Here is a 14,287-nt window from a genome sequence, read left to right on the forward strand (position 1 = left end):
TGAACCGAGCTTGCCCGAAAGACTGCTTCCCCCTTCCTAGGATCGACCGCCTAGTGGACGCGACCTCGGGACATGAATTGCTAAGCTTCCTGGATGCCTACTCAGGCTACAACCAAATCCGGATGGACCAATCCGACGAGGAAAAAACCAGCTTCATAACCAGTTCGGTCTATACTGTTACAAGGTCATGCCCTTCGGGTTAAAAAACGCCGGGGCGACCTTCCAAAAACTTGTAAATAGGCTGTTTCGGCCCCTGATCGGCACAAAGATAGAATGCTATGTAGACGACATGGTCGTCAAAACACAGTTTTCACAAGAATTAATACAAGACTTAGATTCTGTCTTCCAAATCCTGCGTCAGTATAACATGAAATTGAACCCCAACAAATGTGTCTTTGGCGTCACCTCGGGCAAATTCCTGGGCTACGTTGTCAATCGACGCGGCATCGAGGCCAACCCGGACAAAATAAAAGCCATCCTAGATATGAGACCACCTCGGAAAATAAAAGAAGTCTAGAGGCTAAACGGCCGTATAGCCGCCCTAAGCCGCTTCATGTCCAAGTCGGCAGATCGCTACCTACCCTTCTTCAAAGCAATCAAAGGCAAAGGGTTCGAATGGACCCAAGACTGTCAGCTCGCGTTTGACGAGCTAAAAGGTTACCTCGCCAGTGTGCCAACCTTAGCTCGGCCCGAGGAAGGCGAAGTCTTAGAACTATACCTCTCGGTTAGCGACGAGGTGGTCAGTTCGGTACTAGTAAAGGAAGCAGACCGGGTCCAACGACCCATATATTATGTTAGTAAAATCTTGCAGGGAGCAGAGACAAGGTACCCGCAGATAGAAAAGCTAGCGTATGCTCTGGTGGTAGCAGCACGGAAACTCCGCCCGTACGTCCAAGCTCACACCGTCATCGTCCTGACCGACAAACCTCTGAGACAAGTTTTACTCAAACCCGAGGTTTTCGGCCGGCTGACGAAGTGGGGCATCGAACTCAGCGAGTACGATCTCCAGTACAAGCCAAGAACTGCCATTAAGGCCCAAGCCTTGGCAGATTTTATCGCAGAGTGCACGTTTAGCCTCGAAGCCCCTGAGCCGATCGAGCCCGAGATCCCCAGTTCGGGCGAACTCGGAGCTCCCAAGCCAAACGAGTCCGAACCCCGTGAAGTAGCAGCCAGTGTGGCTTCCCTCCTGGTTAGACCAAGCGCGAACTAGGATGAGGAGCCATGGATCCTTCACGTAGATGGCTCCTCGAACCAACAAGGCAGCGGGGCTGGAATAGTGCTACGCGGCCCGAGCGGAACAAAACTGGAATACGCACTATGCTTTGAGTTCGCGGCATCCAACAACGAGGCGGAGTACGAGGCACTGATAGCCGGGCTAAACCTAGCGCACAAGGTCGGAGCAAAGCACATGGTTATCTGCAGTGATTCCCAGCTCGTAGTCAACCAAGTTACAGGCGAGTACGAAGCACGCGAGCTCACTATGATTGCGTACTTGGCAAAAGTAAAGGAAGCTCTGCTCAACTTCAAGTCGCACTTCATCAAGCAAATCCCGAGGTCAGAGAACGCTGAGGCCGACGCCCTGTCCCGACTGGCTAGCATGAGCCACAACGCCAGGAGAACCGTGTACGTAGAGGACTTACCTCGGCCTAGCATTCTCGGTGGGGCAGAAGAGGTCGCTCCCGTCACCGAAGCAGAGCCGAGCTGGATCGACCCACTCGCGAGCTTCCTGTTAGACGGAACCCTCCCCGCAGACCGCAACGCAGCCAAGAGGGTGCAGCGCCAGGCAGCCAAATATGTCATGATAGACGAACGGTTGTACCGACGATCCTACACGCTCCCCTATCTGCGATGCTTGCGCCCAGCCGAAGCCGAGCTGGTACTCCGCGACATCCATGAAGGCTTGTGCGGCGGACACCTAGGGGGCAGAGCCCTCGCCCAAAAGGCACTTCGACAATGATACTACTGGCCAACGATGAAGACAGAGGCAATCGAACTCGTTAGAAAATGCGACAAGTGTCAGAAGCATGCCAGCATCCACCATCAGCCCGCTGCCGACCTCAAATACCTCACCAGTCCATGGCCCTTCGCCCAATGGGGCATCGACCTCCTGGGGCCATTCCCACCAGCGATAAGCGGGAGAAAATTCCTAGTGGTGGCAGTAGATTATTTCACAAAGTGGATAGAAGCCGAACCCCTGGCAATAGTTACAGCCCGAAACATACAAAACTTCTTTTGGAAGAACATTGTATGTCGCTTCGGGCTACCTCGGGTACTGATCTCCGACAACGGCAAACAGTTCGAAGATATCAAGTTCCAAGAATGGTGCCGAAGTATGGGAATTAGTCAGAACTTCACATCGGTCGCACACCCACAGGCAAATGGCCAAACAGAAGTAATGAACAGAGCCATCCTCCGCGGACTGAAAGCGCGATTGGACCGAGCCAAAGGTTTGTGGGCAGACGAACTACCAAGTGTACTATGGGCACACCAAACCACGAAAAAAACCGCCACAGGTGAGACCCCCTTTAACCTCACCTACGGCACCGAAGCAGTGATCTCGGCGGAAATCGAAGTGCCTACGTTGCGACTAGAAGCGTATGACGAACAGACAAACGAGGGCGAGTTACGCACCAACCTCAACCTACTGGACGAAGTGAGAGACCTCGCGCACATCCGAACTGCGGCCTACCAACAAAAGGTAGCTCGGTACTACAACGCGCGAGTAAAGAAGAGGAACTTCCGCGTCGGCGACCTGGTTCTCCGTAAGGTCATGGTGCCCGAACCCGGCATAGGGAAACTTGGACCAAACTGGGAAGGACCCTACAGAGTAATGAAAGCACTCGATGGGGGAGCATACGAGCTCGGAACCCTAGAAGGAAAACAAGTACCCCGAGCATGGAACGTCGTCAACTTAAGAAGATACTACCTATAAACCACCAAGGCAAGCACCCCGAAGCCTAGGTAGAAAACGGACTGAAGGACCGAAATGGTCAGTTCGGAAAAAAACGCAGCTCGACGACGACCAGAAAAACAGCCGTCAGAAAACGAACTGAAGGACCGAAATGGTCAGTTCGGCAAAAAACGTAGCTCGAAGACAACCAGACTTAAACAAAAGCCATTTCATTTCAGATAGATGTGTACATTCAAAAAAAAAATTTACAAGCCAGGGGCCACTTCATCATTATCAGAAGCCACTTCGACAACGCCCGAAGGACCTGCCTCCCCCTCGGAGTCCGGTTCGGCATCCGCAGCATTAGCCATCTCTTGAGTAATGCGCGAAGTGGATATGGCGCTGGTATCGAGGTCGGGGTACGTATTCCGGATCATCCACCGGCTTAGCTTGAAACCCCCCTGTAGGAGTCCACCATCAGATCATCGAAATCAGGCGAAGCAATGTAATCACTAACAGCTTTCTTCTTCGCGTCCTTGATGCCTTGAGAGAAGATCTGAGTCCTCTCCCTGATATCCTCCTGAAGATACTCGACCTGGTGCTCCAGGTCCAGCTTTAATTCCGCCATATGCTTCACCACCACTCCCATGGCCTCGGCATCTCTCTGAGACCTCACCTGCCTAGACCGCGTGCGGCGAGCAGTAGCCTTAGCAGCACAAGCATTCTCCTCGGCAGCTCGCGCCTGCCTCAAGCATCTCTCCACCTGGTTCGCCAAAGCGTGAATGGAAGAGTTCACCTATCAAAGGAAAACGGGATCAAAGGAACGAATAGAAGAATAAAAGCCGAACTCTAAAGAAGGGAGCACTTTCCACCATGGCATGAGTAACAGCACGACAGGCCACTTGGTGCAGAGGGAGCTCGGTCCATGCCGCAACTTCCTCGGGAAACATCGCCTCCTTACTCCGTTGAAGAGCATGAACAGGCGACAGCACGCTCCTGAAGTCCCCCGGGGCCTCCGAGCCTGACGGCCCAGCTCGCGTATGGGCAGACTCGGAGTAGGCAGGAGCCCCCGTGTGTGTGATTTCGGCATAAGGAGCCCCCGCCGGCTCCTGCGTAGGAGGAACCATCTCGGGCTCCTCTGCCGGATAGTCCGGCACCTCGGGCTCCGCCCCCTGGGATGGCTCGGCGCGAGCTCGCTTAGCCACCCGTTTTCTCCTCTTCATGCCCTGGAACAAGTGCCCACCTCGGGTCCCTCGAAAGTCCATCGTACCTGCGAAAAGGAGTTCGGCATCAGTAAGACACGTAAAAGAAGAGCAAGACAGGATCACTAGGGAAAGAACCTACCCGAACTCAGGCCCGTAGCAATAAGCTTGGCCTTCGTCAGATACCATTGACAATCCAGCCCAAGCCGCGCCCATTGCCGGAGGCCCTTCGCCGTCTCCTTATCAAGTGTGATGCCGGAATCGGGAGTGGCCATCCCCCAGCCGGTCTGAAACGGCCACCCCAACGCACTTCGCACCCCGAAATAGTCCCGCTTCCACGCCGGTACCTTATCAGGGAGTCCGTGTAAGAGCTTGAAGCCCGGGCGAGGGGACAGGTAGTATGCCCGCCTACGCCCAAGAAGGGGACCCGCTTACTTTTTCAACATTAAAATGGAAGAGAAAATCTCCAGATCCAGAGGAAAGTTCTCGTCGCAAAATAAAGAGATCGTCCCCACTAAGTTCCTAATAGAGTTCGGGTGAAGCTGGCCGACCGTCACACCGAAGTGGTTTAGGACCTCGACAAGAAGAGGGTGAAAGGGCAGTCGCAGCCCTGCGGCGAGCTGTTCCCGGAAAATCACGATCTCATCAGGACCATGTTCCCAAGGGAAGCTGCCCGTAGGGATGAAGTAACCGTGCTCCCCGGGCAAGTCGTAGTAGTCTACGAGGGTTTGAAGTTCCTCAGGCGTCATAGTCGAAGGGCCGAACTGATCTACAACCCGGTCACGACGGGAGGTAGACGTCGACCTACCCGAAGCACCTCGGGCCGTAGGCCCGACCCCTTCCTCAGGACCTACATCAGGCTCACTTGAACTACCGGGGGACGCAAACTGGTTCGTAGAACCTACATCGGACCCGCTTGAACAGTCTGAACCCTCCAAACTAGACATCGGGAAACGGAACGGGATTCCAAAAGCACTCACCTGGGAAGAAGACTGGAGCAGACCACGAAAGCTCGAACAAGGAACCTGGGACGCGAGCTGAAAAGCCTGGACGTGAGCTGAATCTTAGGCGCGAGCTCAAGATGTACAACGGTAGCAAGGACGCCCCCCCCCCCCCCCCCCCGCACGCTATTTATATCCACAGCGGCCGAAAAGCGACGGCCCAGATCGAAGCCAATCCAACGGCCCACAGCCGCGCTAGACCGCATGTCTTCTGAGACCAATCAGCGCACGGCGTTCCGAAACTGACGGAGCGTCGCGCACGTCCTGTCAGAGGACGGGTGTCAGCACGCACCTTCTCGAAACTGACGGGGTGTCGTCGCACGTCTCCTCGCAATAAAAGCGTCTGCAGCGCAACTCCCGAACAACTGCCGTCACGACTCCCAAACGCGCACCCTTTTTTGAAAATCAAATTAGAGCAAGCGCGCTCAGCACGGACCAAAACCCTCCTGCTACCTTGCAAACTCCCCGCGCCAAGACGAGACCCTTGTCGCAGGGAGTGGGGGGCAATTGATGAAGGGAAATTTGGCCCGACCTCGCAGTTACCCAACACGTGGCAGAAACAAGCAACTTGGGACAATAGAGCGCCCGAAGCAAGCACCGAAAGCAAAGTCCAAGCTCGCTACTGAGCCCGAACTCCAGACCGCCCTACTAGGAGCCCGAGCTCCCCACCAAGGGCCCGAGCTCCCCGCTAGGAGCCCGAGCTCCCTACCGAGTCTGAGCTCCCTACTAGGAGTCCGATCTCCCTGGAGAACCCGAGCTCCCTCCTGGGAGTCCGAGCTCCCTGAAAAGAGCCCGAGCTCCCCGCCAAGAGCCCGAGCTCCCTATTAAGAACTTGGAGCTCCCTACTGAGAACCCGAGCTCCCTGCAAGGAGCACACGGGCCCCAAGCCTCGCAAAGCTGTGACCCGAGCTGGCCCGTGGCAGCTCGGAACACTCCCCAAAACCGAACTCAAGACATCTCGCTCACTCCAACACTTCGCCTCCGAAACACCAGGCTGATCAAACGTACCTGACGCCAGGGACGTCCGTATCCTTGGGCGACGCACCTGACTGATTTGGGATCTGACGCCTGACAGCCACACTTCAAATGGCCTCCTGCTGCCACCACCTGCCACCGTCGTTACTAACCGCAGAGACGGCTCTAACAAAGGAACAGTGGCGGTTCTAACCGGCCAGAGGAAATGACATCCGAACTGGCTGGAGTTCAGAAGTAATCATGCCCGATCTGACAGAAGCCTGGGAGTGAGTGCGCGAGGTGGTTATAAAAGGCTCCTACCCCCCAGAAACGAGGTATGCTAACTTTTGCGCTATCTGGTTCATCTTGCCTTTGAAGGATTCTAACTTGAGCTTCGGAAACCTTACGCCGGGTTCTCCCCGGAGCTTCTCTTCTCCTTCCGTTTCAGGTCCCTGTTACTCAGTTCAGAGGCAAGATCATTGACAGCTAAGACCGGCCAGATTGTGCCTCATCACCTTCTGCTTAGGCCTTTTAATTTCTAGCACTTGAAATGATCCATGATAGAGTATGATAAACACCAGGAGACCCCAAAAAGTTTTATGCAGTGGGACCATATTTGTGTAGAAAATCTTCAATCGAGCAGCAAAGATTTATCATTTCCTCCATAGAGTCACAACTCACAAAGGGTGCATGTAGTGGAATCTAGGGTCATGCCTCTTCTAACCAGGCTGTTCCTAATATAGGACATTTTCCCATATTGCACTTCAGATGAAAAAAGCAATTTCGGATGCTGCTATTTGTGGGGAAACCATTTATGATTTATCACTGGGCCTTGGATCATGTTGAGAAATGAGAAAGCACCAAATGGGTCACCAGTCAGGGGTATTTGGATTCACATTACCTAAAGCTCTCACTTTAAGTGATCCACAAACAAAACAGAAATTAGTTAGGTTCATATGACCATTGCACTGGAATGGTCATATGACCATGCACTGGAATGTGGGTTTTGACTACCTTAAGCAAACAAAACAGAAATTAGTTAGGTTCATATGACCATTGCAAAGAGGTTAAAGGATTGAATCTGCGTACAATTGACCTGGCTTGGGCCTACTATAAGTGACAGAGATCAAGTTAGATATTCAGGTAGTTTTGGGGCTTGATCTGTGGTTATGGCCCAAACCTGTTAATAATTAATCTCCTTGACGTGACACTATGGCAGGACTAAAATGAAGACATGATCTCCAAATTAAAATATACAATATACAAATCATACACAACAATTAAGCAAAACAGAGCAAGATGACATATTAGAAATTGCAGGCTACATTGCATTTGCATGCTCTTCACTAAGGGGAGTTCAAGATAAGTTTGTTGTTGGAAAAACCATAGAAGGCCTCAAAGTCTCAAACCTCAACACTTGCAATAACTTTCAACTAAGGGCAGAACAATAATAAACATCCTTGTTATGTGGGTTAGCACTTAGCACATCTCATTGCACTCCAATATTAAACATCATGATTTAAAATAAAATTAAAATCTCTATGTGATAGATTCACAAAATCCCCTAAAACTCCTAGCATATCTCACAACACTCCAATATCATATAAATCATATAAAAATCAATAAATAAATAAACAACCACAAGTCAGATTCTTGAATCCGCTGAAACTCCTTGCCATGTGGATTAGCACATTCCATGACATTCCAAATATTAAAAAAGATGGACAAAAATTAAACAAATAAAACTAATAAATAAACAATAGATGAATGGGCTTTTTTTGTGCCTGAAACAGAATAGCTACCACCTTATTATGGTTATAGATGAAGGGTGCAAGGAAAGGCCATTTGACAAGTGAAATCCTCTAGATTTGAGGTCTAGATTTTAAACGATCCAGAGTAAGAATACTATCAACAACAACCAGCATTGGGCTTTTTTCTTTTTGTTTGGTAGAGAGACTAAAAGAGAAATCTCTTCTTCTTCTTCAGCAAGTTAAAGTTAGACTCTACCTGTTAATTAATATTATTGATTTAAAGTTTTTGTAATGCCAGGTGATTTGTCTATTCTGGTTGTAGCTTGGTCATCCAAAGCATTCATCAGAAGAGGAAGGAGGTTATGGTAGATGATTCCTAGGGCTACAAGCTCTATCAAATACTTCCATCGAATTATACAGGGAAATGCACATTGAAAACAAGGAGAATTCCTTTAGAATGTAGGCATTCACAGAAACCCTTGATCAATCCATATAAAATTACACAATCTCACGAAAAGAAATTGATAATGAAATCAAAACCCAACTCCGTAGAAGCTGACACAAAACAAGAAGCAACATTCGAATAGAGTGCAATCAAACAAGCACAATGAAAAACAGAAGAATAGATAAGGAAATCAAAGCGAACCTGTGCAATGTTAATGATTAACTGTCGGAACCTTGGGTGCAACCTGGCCTCCTTGAGCCTTGTGGCTGGGATTGATTTCGAATATAGGCTGGGATCTGCAATAAAGAGAGCAGATCAATGAGAGAGAGAGAGAGTGTGTGAGTGAGAGGGAAAACTGAGAGGGGGTGAGAGAGAGATTACTGGATATTCGGCGGAGAAGTAGCGGCACTGGCGAGAGAGCTAACGGAGTAGACGAAGAACGGAGCAGAGAGACACGCGAGACAGCCAGGGTAGAGTGAGAGGAGTTTACCTCGATGATAGAACCGATGAGTTTTACATCGATGTATAATTTACATCGATTATCGGTGTAAAGTGGAGTTTTACACCGATTTTCGGTATAAAATTACGTGCTTACCAAACATATGTAAAATCGAACCGGGGTGTAAAGTTTACCCCGGTTCGATTTTCCACCCAAATAAACGCAGCCTAATAGAAGACTTTTATGTAAATCAAATTACTTTCAGCGATTCTTTTATTGCTTTTTGAAAATTTAAAAGAAAATGAAGGGTAAAAGTCATAAGGTATGTTTAAGTCCATTTTAAAACCACAAGGTATCTTTATGTCAATTTCTGAAAATTGAAGGTATGTTTAAGTCTTTCACCCTTTCAAATATGTACTCAAAGAATTTTCTCCCATCATAGTTCATATCAATTTCAGCTTTGTAGCTAAAGCCCTCTCTGTCTCCATCATATTTTAGAAATGTCTTTGTCATAGAGAACTTTCAAATTCGAGGAATTTCAGATCTATCTAGTGTAGTGTGAGTATCGCCATCGTCTCTTCCCTCAATATTTGGTCTGTCCACATCACCATACCTCTCATTGTTTCAAACCCCCTTCCTAATTTTTTGTTTTTTTTTTTAATTCCACATTATTACCCATTAAACCAATAAGGAAATCACATATGCTTAACTATTTCAAACAATCATAATAAAAGAGGGATTTCCTTTTTTAATGTTTAGCCAAGTGTCATCACTTTCCCCTACTTCCTCCTAAATTGTCTTTAATTCCTATTTATCTCCTAAATTATCTCTAACTCCTATTTATCTCTTAAATTATCTCTAATTTAGTAGAGAGATTCTCTCATTAACTATCTCTAATTCCTATTAATCCTCTCCCCCACTTGTTATCTATATCTATCTAAAGAAAGTTTCAATTAAAAAATCCAGGACTATTTAAATATTATAATGAAATTATAAACTAAATTTAAAATATTTATTCAAAACACAAAAAAGTGATAGATTTAATAATATTTGTATTATTTATAATTCAATACTTTTACAAAATTCATCATGAAATTATGTAGTAACAATATAAATTATAATTTTACGAATTATTCAACTTAAATGTTATTTAAATAATAAAGTTAATATTAAAAATAAAACATTATTTAAATATTTCAATAACTAAAAATTTTAAACAAAAAACATTAAAAATAGCTAAATAATATAACAAAATATTTAATATTACATAATAACATTAAAATAAATAAAATTCAACTAATAATTTTTTTTAAATATTTTACATATTATTTAAATATTTAAATAAAAAAATATTTAACATGACAAAATTTTAAATAGTTAAAATAACGAATTTATGTAATAAATTTAAAAAATTCTTAGAAGTAGAAAAATAATTATAATAGAATTCATAATATTCATATTAATAATAAGCTGAATAAGGTGGGAATCTTTATTTGGGATAAGCTAGAGAAGCTTTGTTTGGGAAAAAGCTTAACTACAATGCTATAACTAAAGCGACAGTTGTACGGGCTCAAGATGGAAGAAGGTGGGAATCTCCTAGAACACCTAAATGTGTTCAACAGTATCTTGGATCAACTAGGGAAAGTTGATGTCAAGGTAGAGGAAGAAGACAAGGCCCTTTTGCTTCTTACCTCACTTATTGAATCGTATGAAAACTTGGTGACAATATTGTTGTACGAGAAAGAAACAATGAAGCTAGAAGAAGTTACTACATCTCTTCTATCCAATGAGGTTAGGAGGAAGACCAAGTATGAGAGCAGGCAAGACTCGTATTGGTTACGCTAGGAACGGATCAAAAATGAAGGTTGTTTGACAAGGGATCTGAGAGTAGCATGTCTAAATCCAAGGCTAGGAAAAAGAGCAAGATACAATGTTATAGATGCAAGGAATTTGGTTACATGAAGAAAGATTGTCCTGCACAAAAAAAGGAGTGGGGATGAATCTAGAAGCATGGCAATTGCATCTGATGATGATGGAGACATTCTCACAGTCTCCGAATGTCTGTGCAATTTTTCTCCGAATGAGTGGGTTTTAAATTCTAGATGTTATATGCATATTTGCTCTAGGAAGGAATATTTTGACACATTTCAAGAGAGGAAGACAGGTGTTGTCTCCTTGGGTGATGGATCTACGTGTAACATTGCGGGTGTTGGGACAATGAAATCAAAATGTTTGATGGAGTGGTTTGCACTTTGACTGGTGTGGCGTATGTCCCAAAAATGTGAAGGAATCTAATATCACTTAGTCAGTTAAACTCCAAGGGATGCAAGATTTTTTCTATAGGTGAAGCCATGAAAATCATACGTAGCGGTACGGTCCTGATGAAGGGAGAAAAATGCAAGGGTTTGTAGCATCTAGTTGGGAGTACAATGGCTCCCAAGACCACGACGAGATGTTGGAAATGGAATAAGTAAGGTAGTATGGCCACATGGAGGATCTCTTTTGCGGATAGAGTGGAGACAACTACTGCAAGTTTCTAAGGTATAGGTGATGGTGAGAGGATGGTGAGAGGAAGGATCAAGGTCCCTCTCTAAAGTTAACTAGGATTGTTAGCTTTGGTACAGTTACACAAGTACATTAGCCATTTTGTTTGGATCAGATAGAGTCAGGACCAAATGATTCATGTTATGCGTAGGTGGTGGTATTTTACAAGGCCATATGGATGCTTGCGGTATTTGTAAATAGGTAAAGGCACAAATAGTATATCTCTAAGGTGGTTGAAAAATAAGTGAAGCTGAAGATTGTTGGGATTGTGTCTTATTTTTATAACAGTTGGATTAATTTTAATCTAACGGTTGATGTTGTCTCTCTTTAGGTTAAAGAGGTTTACATATAAAAGCTTTCTTTTGCATGTAGGGTCAAGGCTTTTTTGGAGAGAACATGTGAGAGAAAAATATAGAGTGCTATTGGTGTGAGAGTGAGTTTTTTTTTCTCTTGTTTTTATTCATCGGATTGAGAGGAAAGGGAGAACAGGTGTACAAGGGTTAAGTGTTGGTTTGGGTTGCAAGCCACAAAATACTTATATTGTTTCTTAGTTTTCTTTCATAGTGAAGAACATGTTTCATCTCACTTGTGAACACAGGCGGTAAGGCCGAATAATGTAAATCTTTGTGTTCTTTGTGGTGAGTGTTTTTATTTGTCTTTGCTTGGATTTCATCATTTTTTGTTGTTATTAGATTTCTTGTGATTGTTGTGAGGCCCCACAAAGTGATATCAGAGCTCCCAAGTTAGTGTTTACAATGTGTTCGTAAAATTGCTTAAGAGATAATGGCATCAAAAGGTATTGGTTCTTAGTTCTAGATTTAGAGGTTTAATGGCAAAGGTAGCTTTACCCTATGGAAAAGAAGGGTAAAGAATGTCTTGGTTCAACAAGACTTGGCTAGAGCATTGAAGGGAAAGGATGGGAAGTCAGAAGACATGAAGGATGTTGATTGGGAGGACATCAAGTCAAGGTGTGTTAGTACAATTCGATTGTTCCTAGCTGATAATGTTATAGAGGAAGATTTTGTACCTGAATTGTGGGATAAGCTAGAGAAGCTTTATTTGGGAAAAAGCTTAACTACAAAGCTATAACTGAAGCAGTAATTGTACGGGCTAGATGGAAGAAGGTGGGAATCTCTTAGAACACCTAAAAGTATTCAATAGTATCTTGGATCAACTAGGGAAAGTTGATGTCAATGTGGAGGACGAGGCCCTTTTGCTTCTTACCTCACTTATTGAATTGTATGAAAACTTAGTGACAACATTATTGTACGAGAAAGATAAAATGGAGCTGGAATAAGTTACTGCATCTCTTCTATCCAATGAGGTTAGGAGGAAACCCAAGTATGAGGGCAGGCAAGACTCTGTGTTGGTTACGTTGGAAACGGATTGAAAATGAAGGTTGTTTGACAGGGGATCTAAGAGTAGCAAGCCTAAATCCAAGATTAGGAAAAAGAGCAAAATACATTGTTATAGATACAAGGAATTTGGTCACATGAAAAGAGATTGTCCTACACAAAAAAGGAGTGGGCATGAATTTGGAAGTGTGGCAATTGCACTTGATAATGATGGAGACGTTTTCACAATCTCCAAATGTATGTGCAATTTTTCTCCAAATGAGTGGGTTTTAGATTCTAGATGTTCTATGCATATTTTCTCTAGGAAGGAATATTTTGACACATTCTAAGAGAGGAAGACAGGTGTTGTTTCCTTGGGTGATGGATCTACGTATAACATCATGGGTGTTGGGACAATGAAATCAAAATGTTTGATGGAGTGGTTTGCACTTTGGGAGGTGTGGTGTATGTCCCAAAAATGTGCAAGAATCTAATATCACTTAGTTAGTTAGACTCCAAGGAATACAAGGTTTTTGTTGTATGTGGAGCCATGAAAATCACACGTGGTGGTATGATCCTTATGAAGGTAGAAAAATGCTAGGGTTTGTATCATCTGGTTGGAAGTACAATGGTACCCAAGATCTCAATGGGATGTTGGAAACGGAATGCATAAGGTAGTATGGCCACACGAAGGGTCTCTTTTAGGGATAGAGTGGAGACAAGTGTTGTAATTTTCCAAGGTATAGATGATGGTGAGAGGAAGATTCTTGTTGGAAGAGAGGAATGATCGAGGTCCCTCTCTGAAGTTAATTAGGATTGTTAGCTTGGGTACAGTTATACAAGTACATTGGTCATTTTGCTTGAATCAAGTGGATTCAGGATCGAGTGATTCATGTTATGTGTAACTGGTGGTATTTTATAAGGCTAATGGATGTTTGCAGTATTTGCAAATAGGTGGAGGCACAAGTAGCATATCTCTAAGGTGGTTGAAAAATAAGCCAAGGTGGAGATTATTGGGATTGTGTCTTATTTTTATAACCATTGGATTGATTTTAATCTAACGATTGGTGTAGTCCCTCTTTAGGTTAAAAAGGTTTTACATATAAAAGCTTTCTTTTGTATGTAGGGTTAAGGCTTTTTTGGAGAGAATGTATGAAAGCAAAATACAAAGTGCTCTTGGTGTGAGAGTGGTTTTTTTTTCTTGTTTTTGTTCTTTGGGTTGAGAGGAAAGGGAGAACAGGTGTACAAAGGTTAAGGGTTGGTTTGGGCTACAAGTCATAAGGTACTTGTATTGTTTCTCAGTTTTCTTTCATAGTAAAGAATAGGTTTCTTCTTTTCTATGGATGTAGGCGATAAGGCCGAACCACATAAATTTTTGTGTTCTTTTTGGTGCTTGTTTTATTTGTCTTTGGTTGGATTTCATCATTTTTTGTTGCTATTAGATTTCTCATGGTTGCTATTTTAAATACCTTGTGATTTTATATTGTGGGTGATTGTTGTGAGAACCCAATACCAAGATTGTGCTCAAAACATAAGTTTAGATTTAAGTTTCATAGTCTTGATTTAAGGTAATATCTCTTGATTTTTTAACACATTTCACTTTATATTTTTTTCTTCACTATTCTATTAATAATTATTATTTACTATCAGAATGAACAATTAAGAATTATATGATAAGATTTCTTAAAGCATAATTTAAAGGCATCAAATGACTCCAATGTAAAGAG

The sequence above is a fragment of the Nelumbo nucifera genome, chromosome 3 (assembly GCF_055504915.1).
Source record: "Nelumbo nucifera cultivar China Antique chromosome 3, China Antique-T2T, whole genome shotgun sequence".
Lineage (NCBI taxonomy): Eukaryota > Viridiplantae > Streptophyta > Magnoliopsida > Proteales > Nelumbonaceae > Nelumbo > Nelumbo nucifera.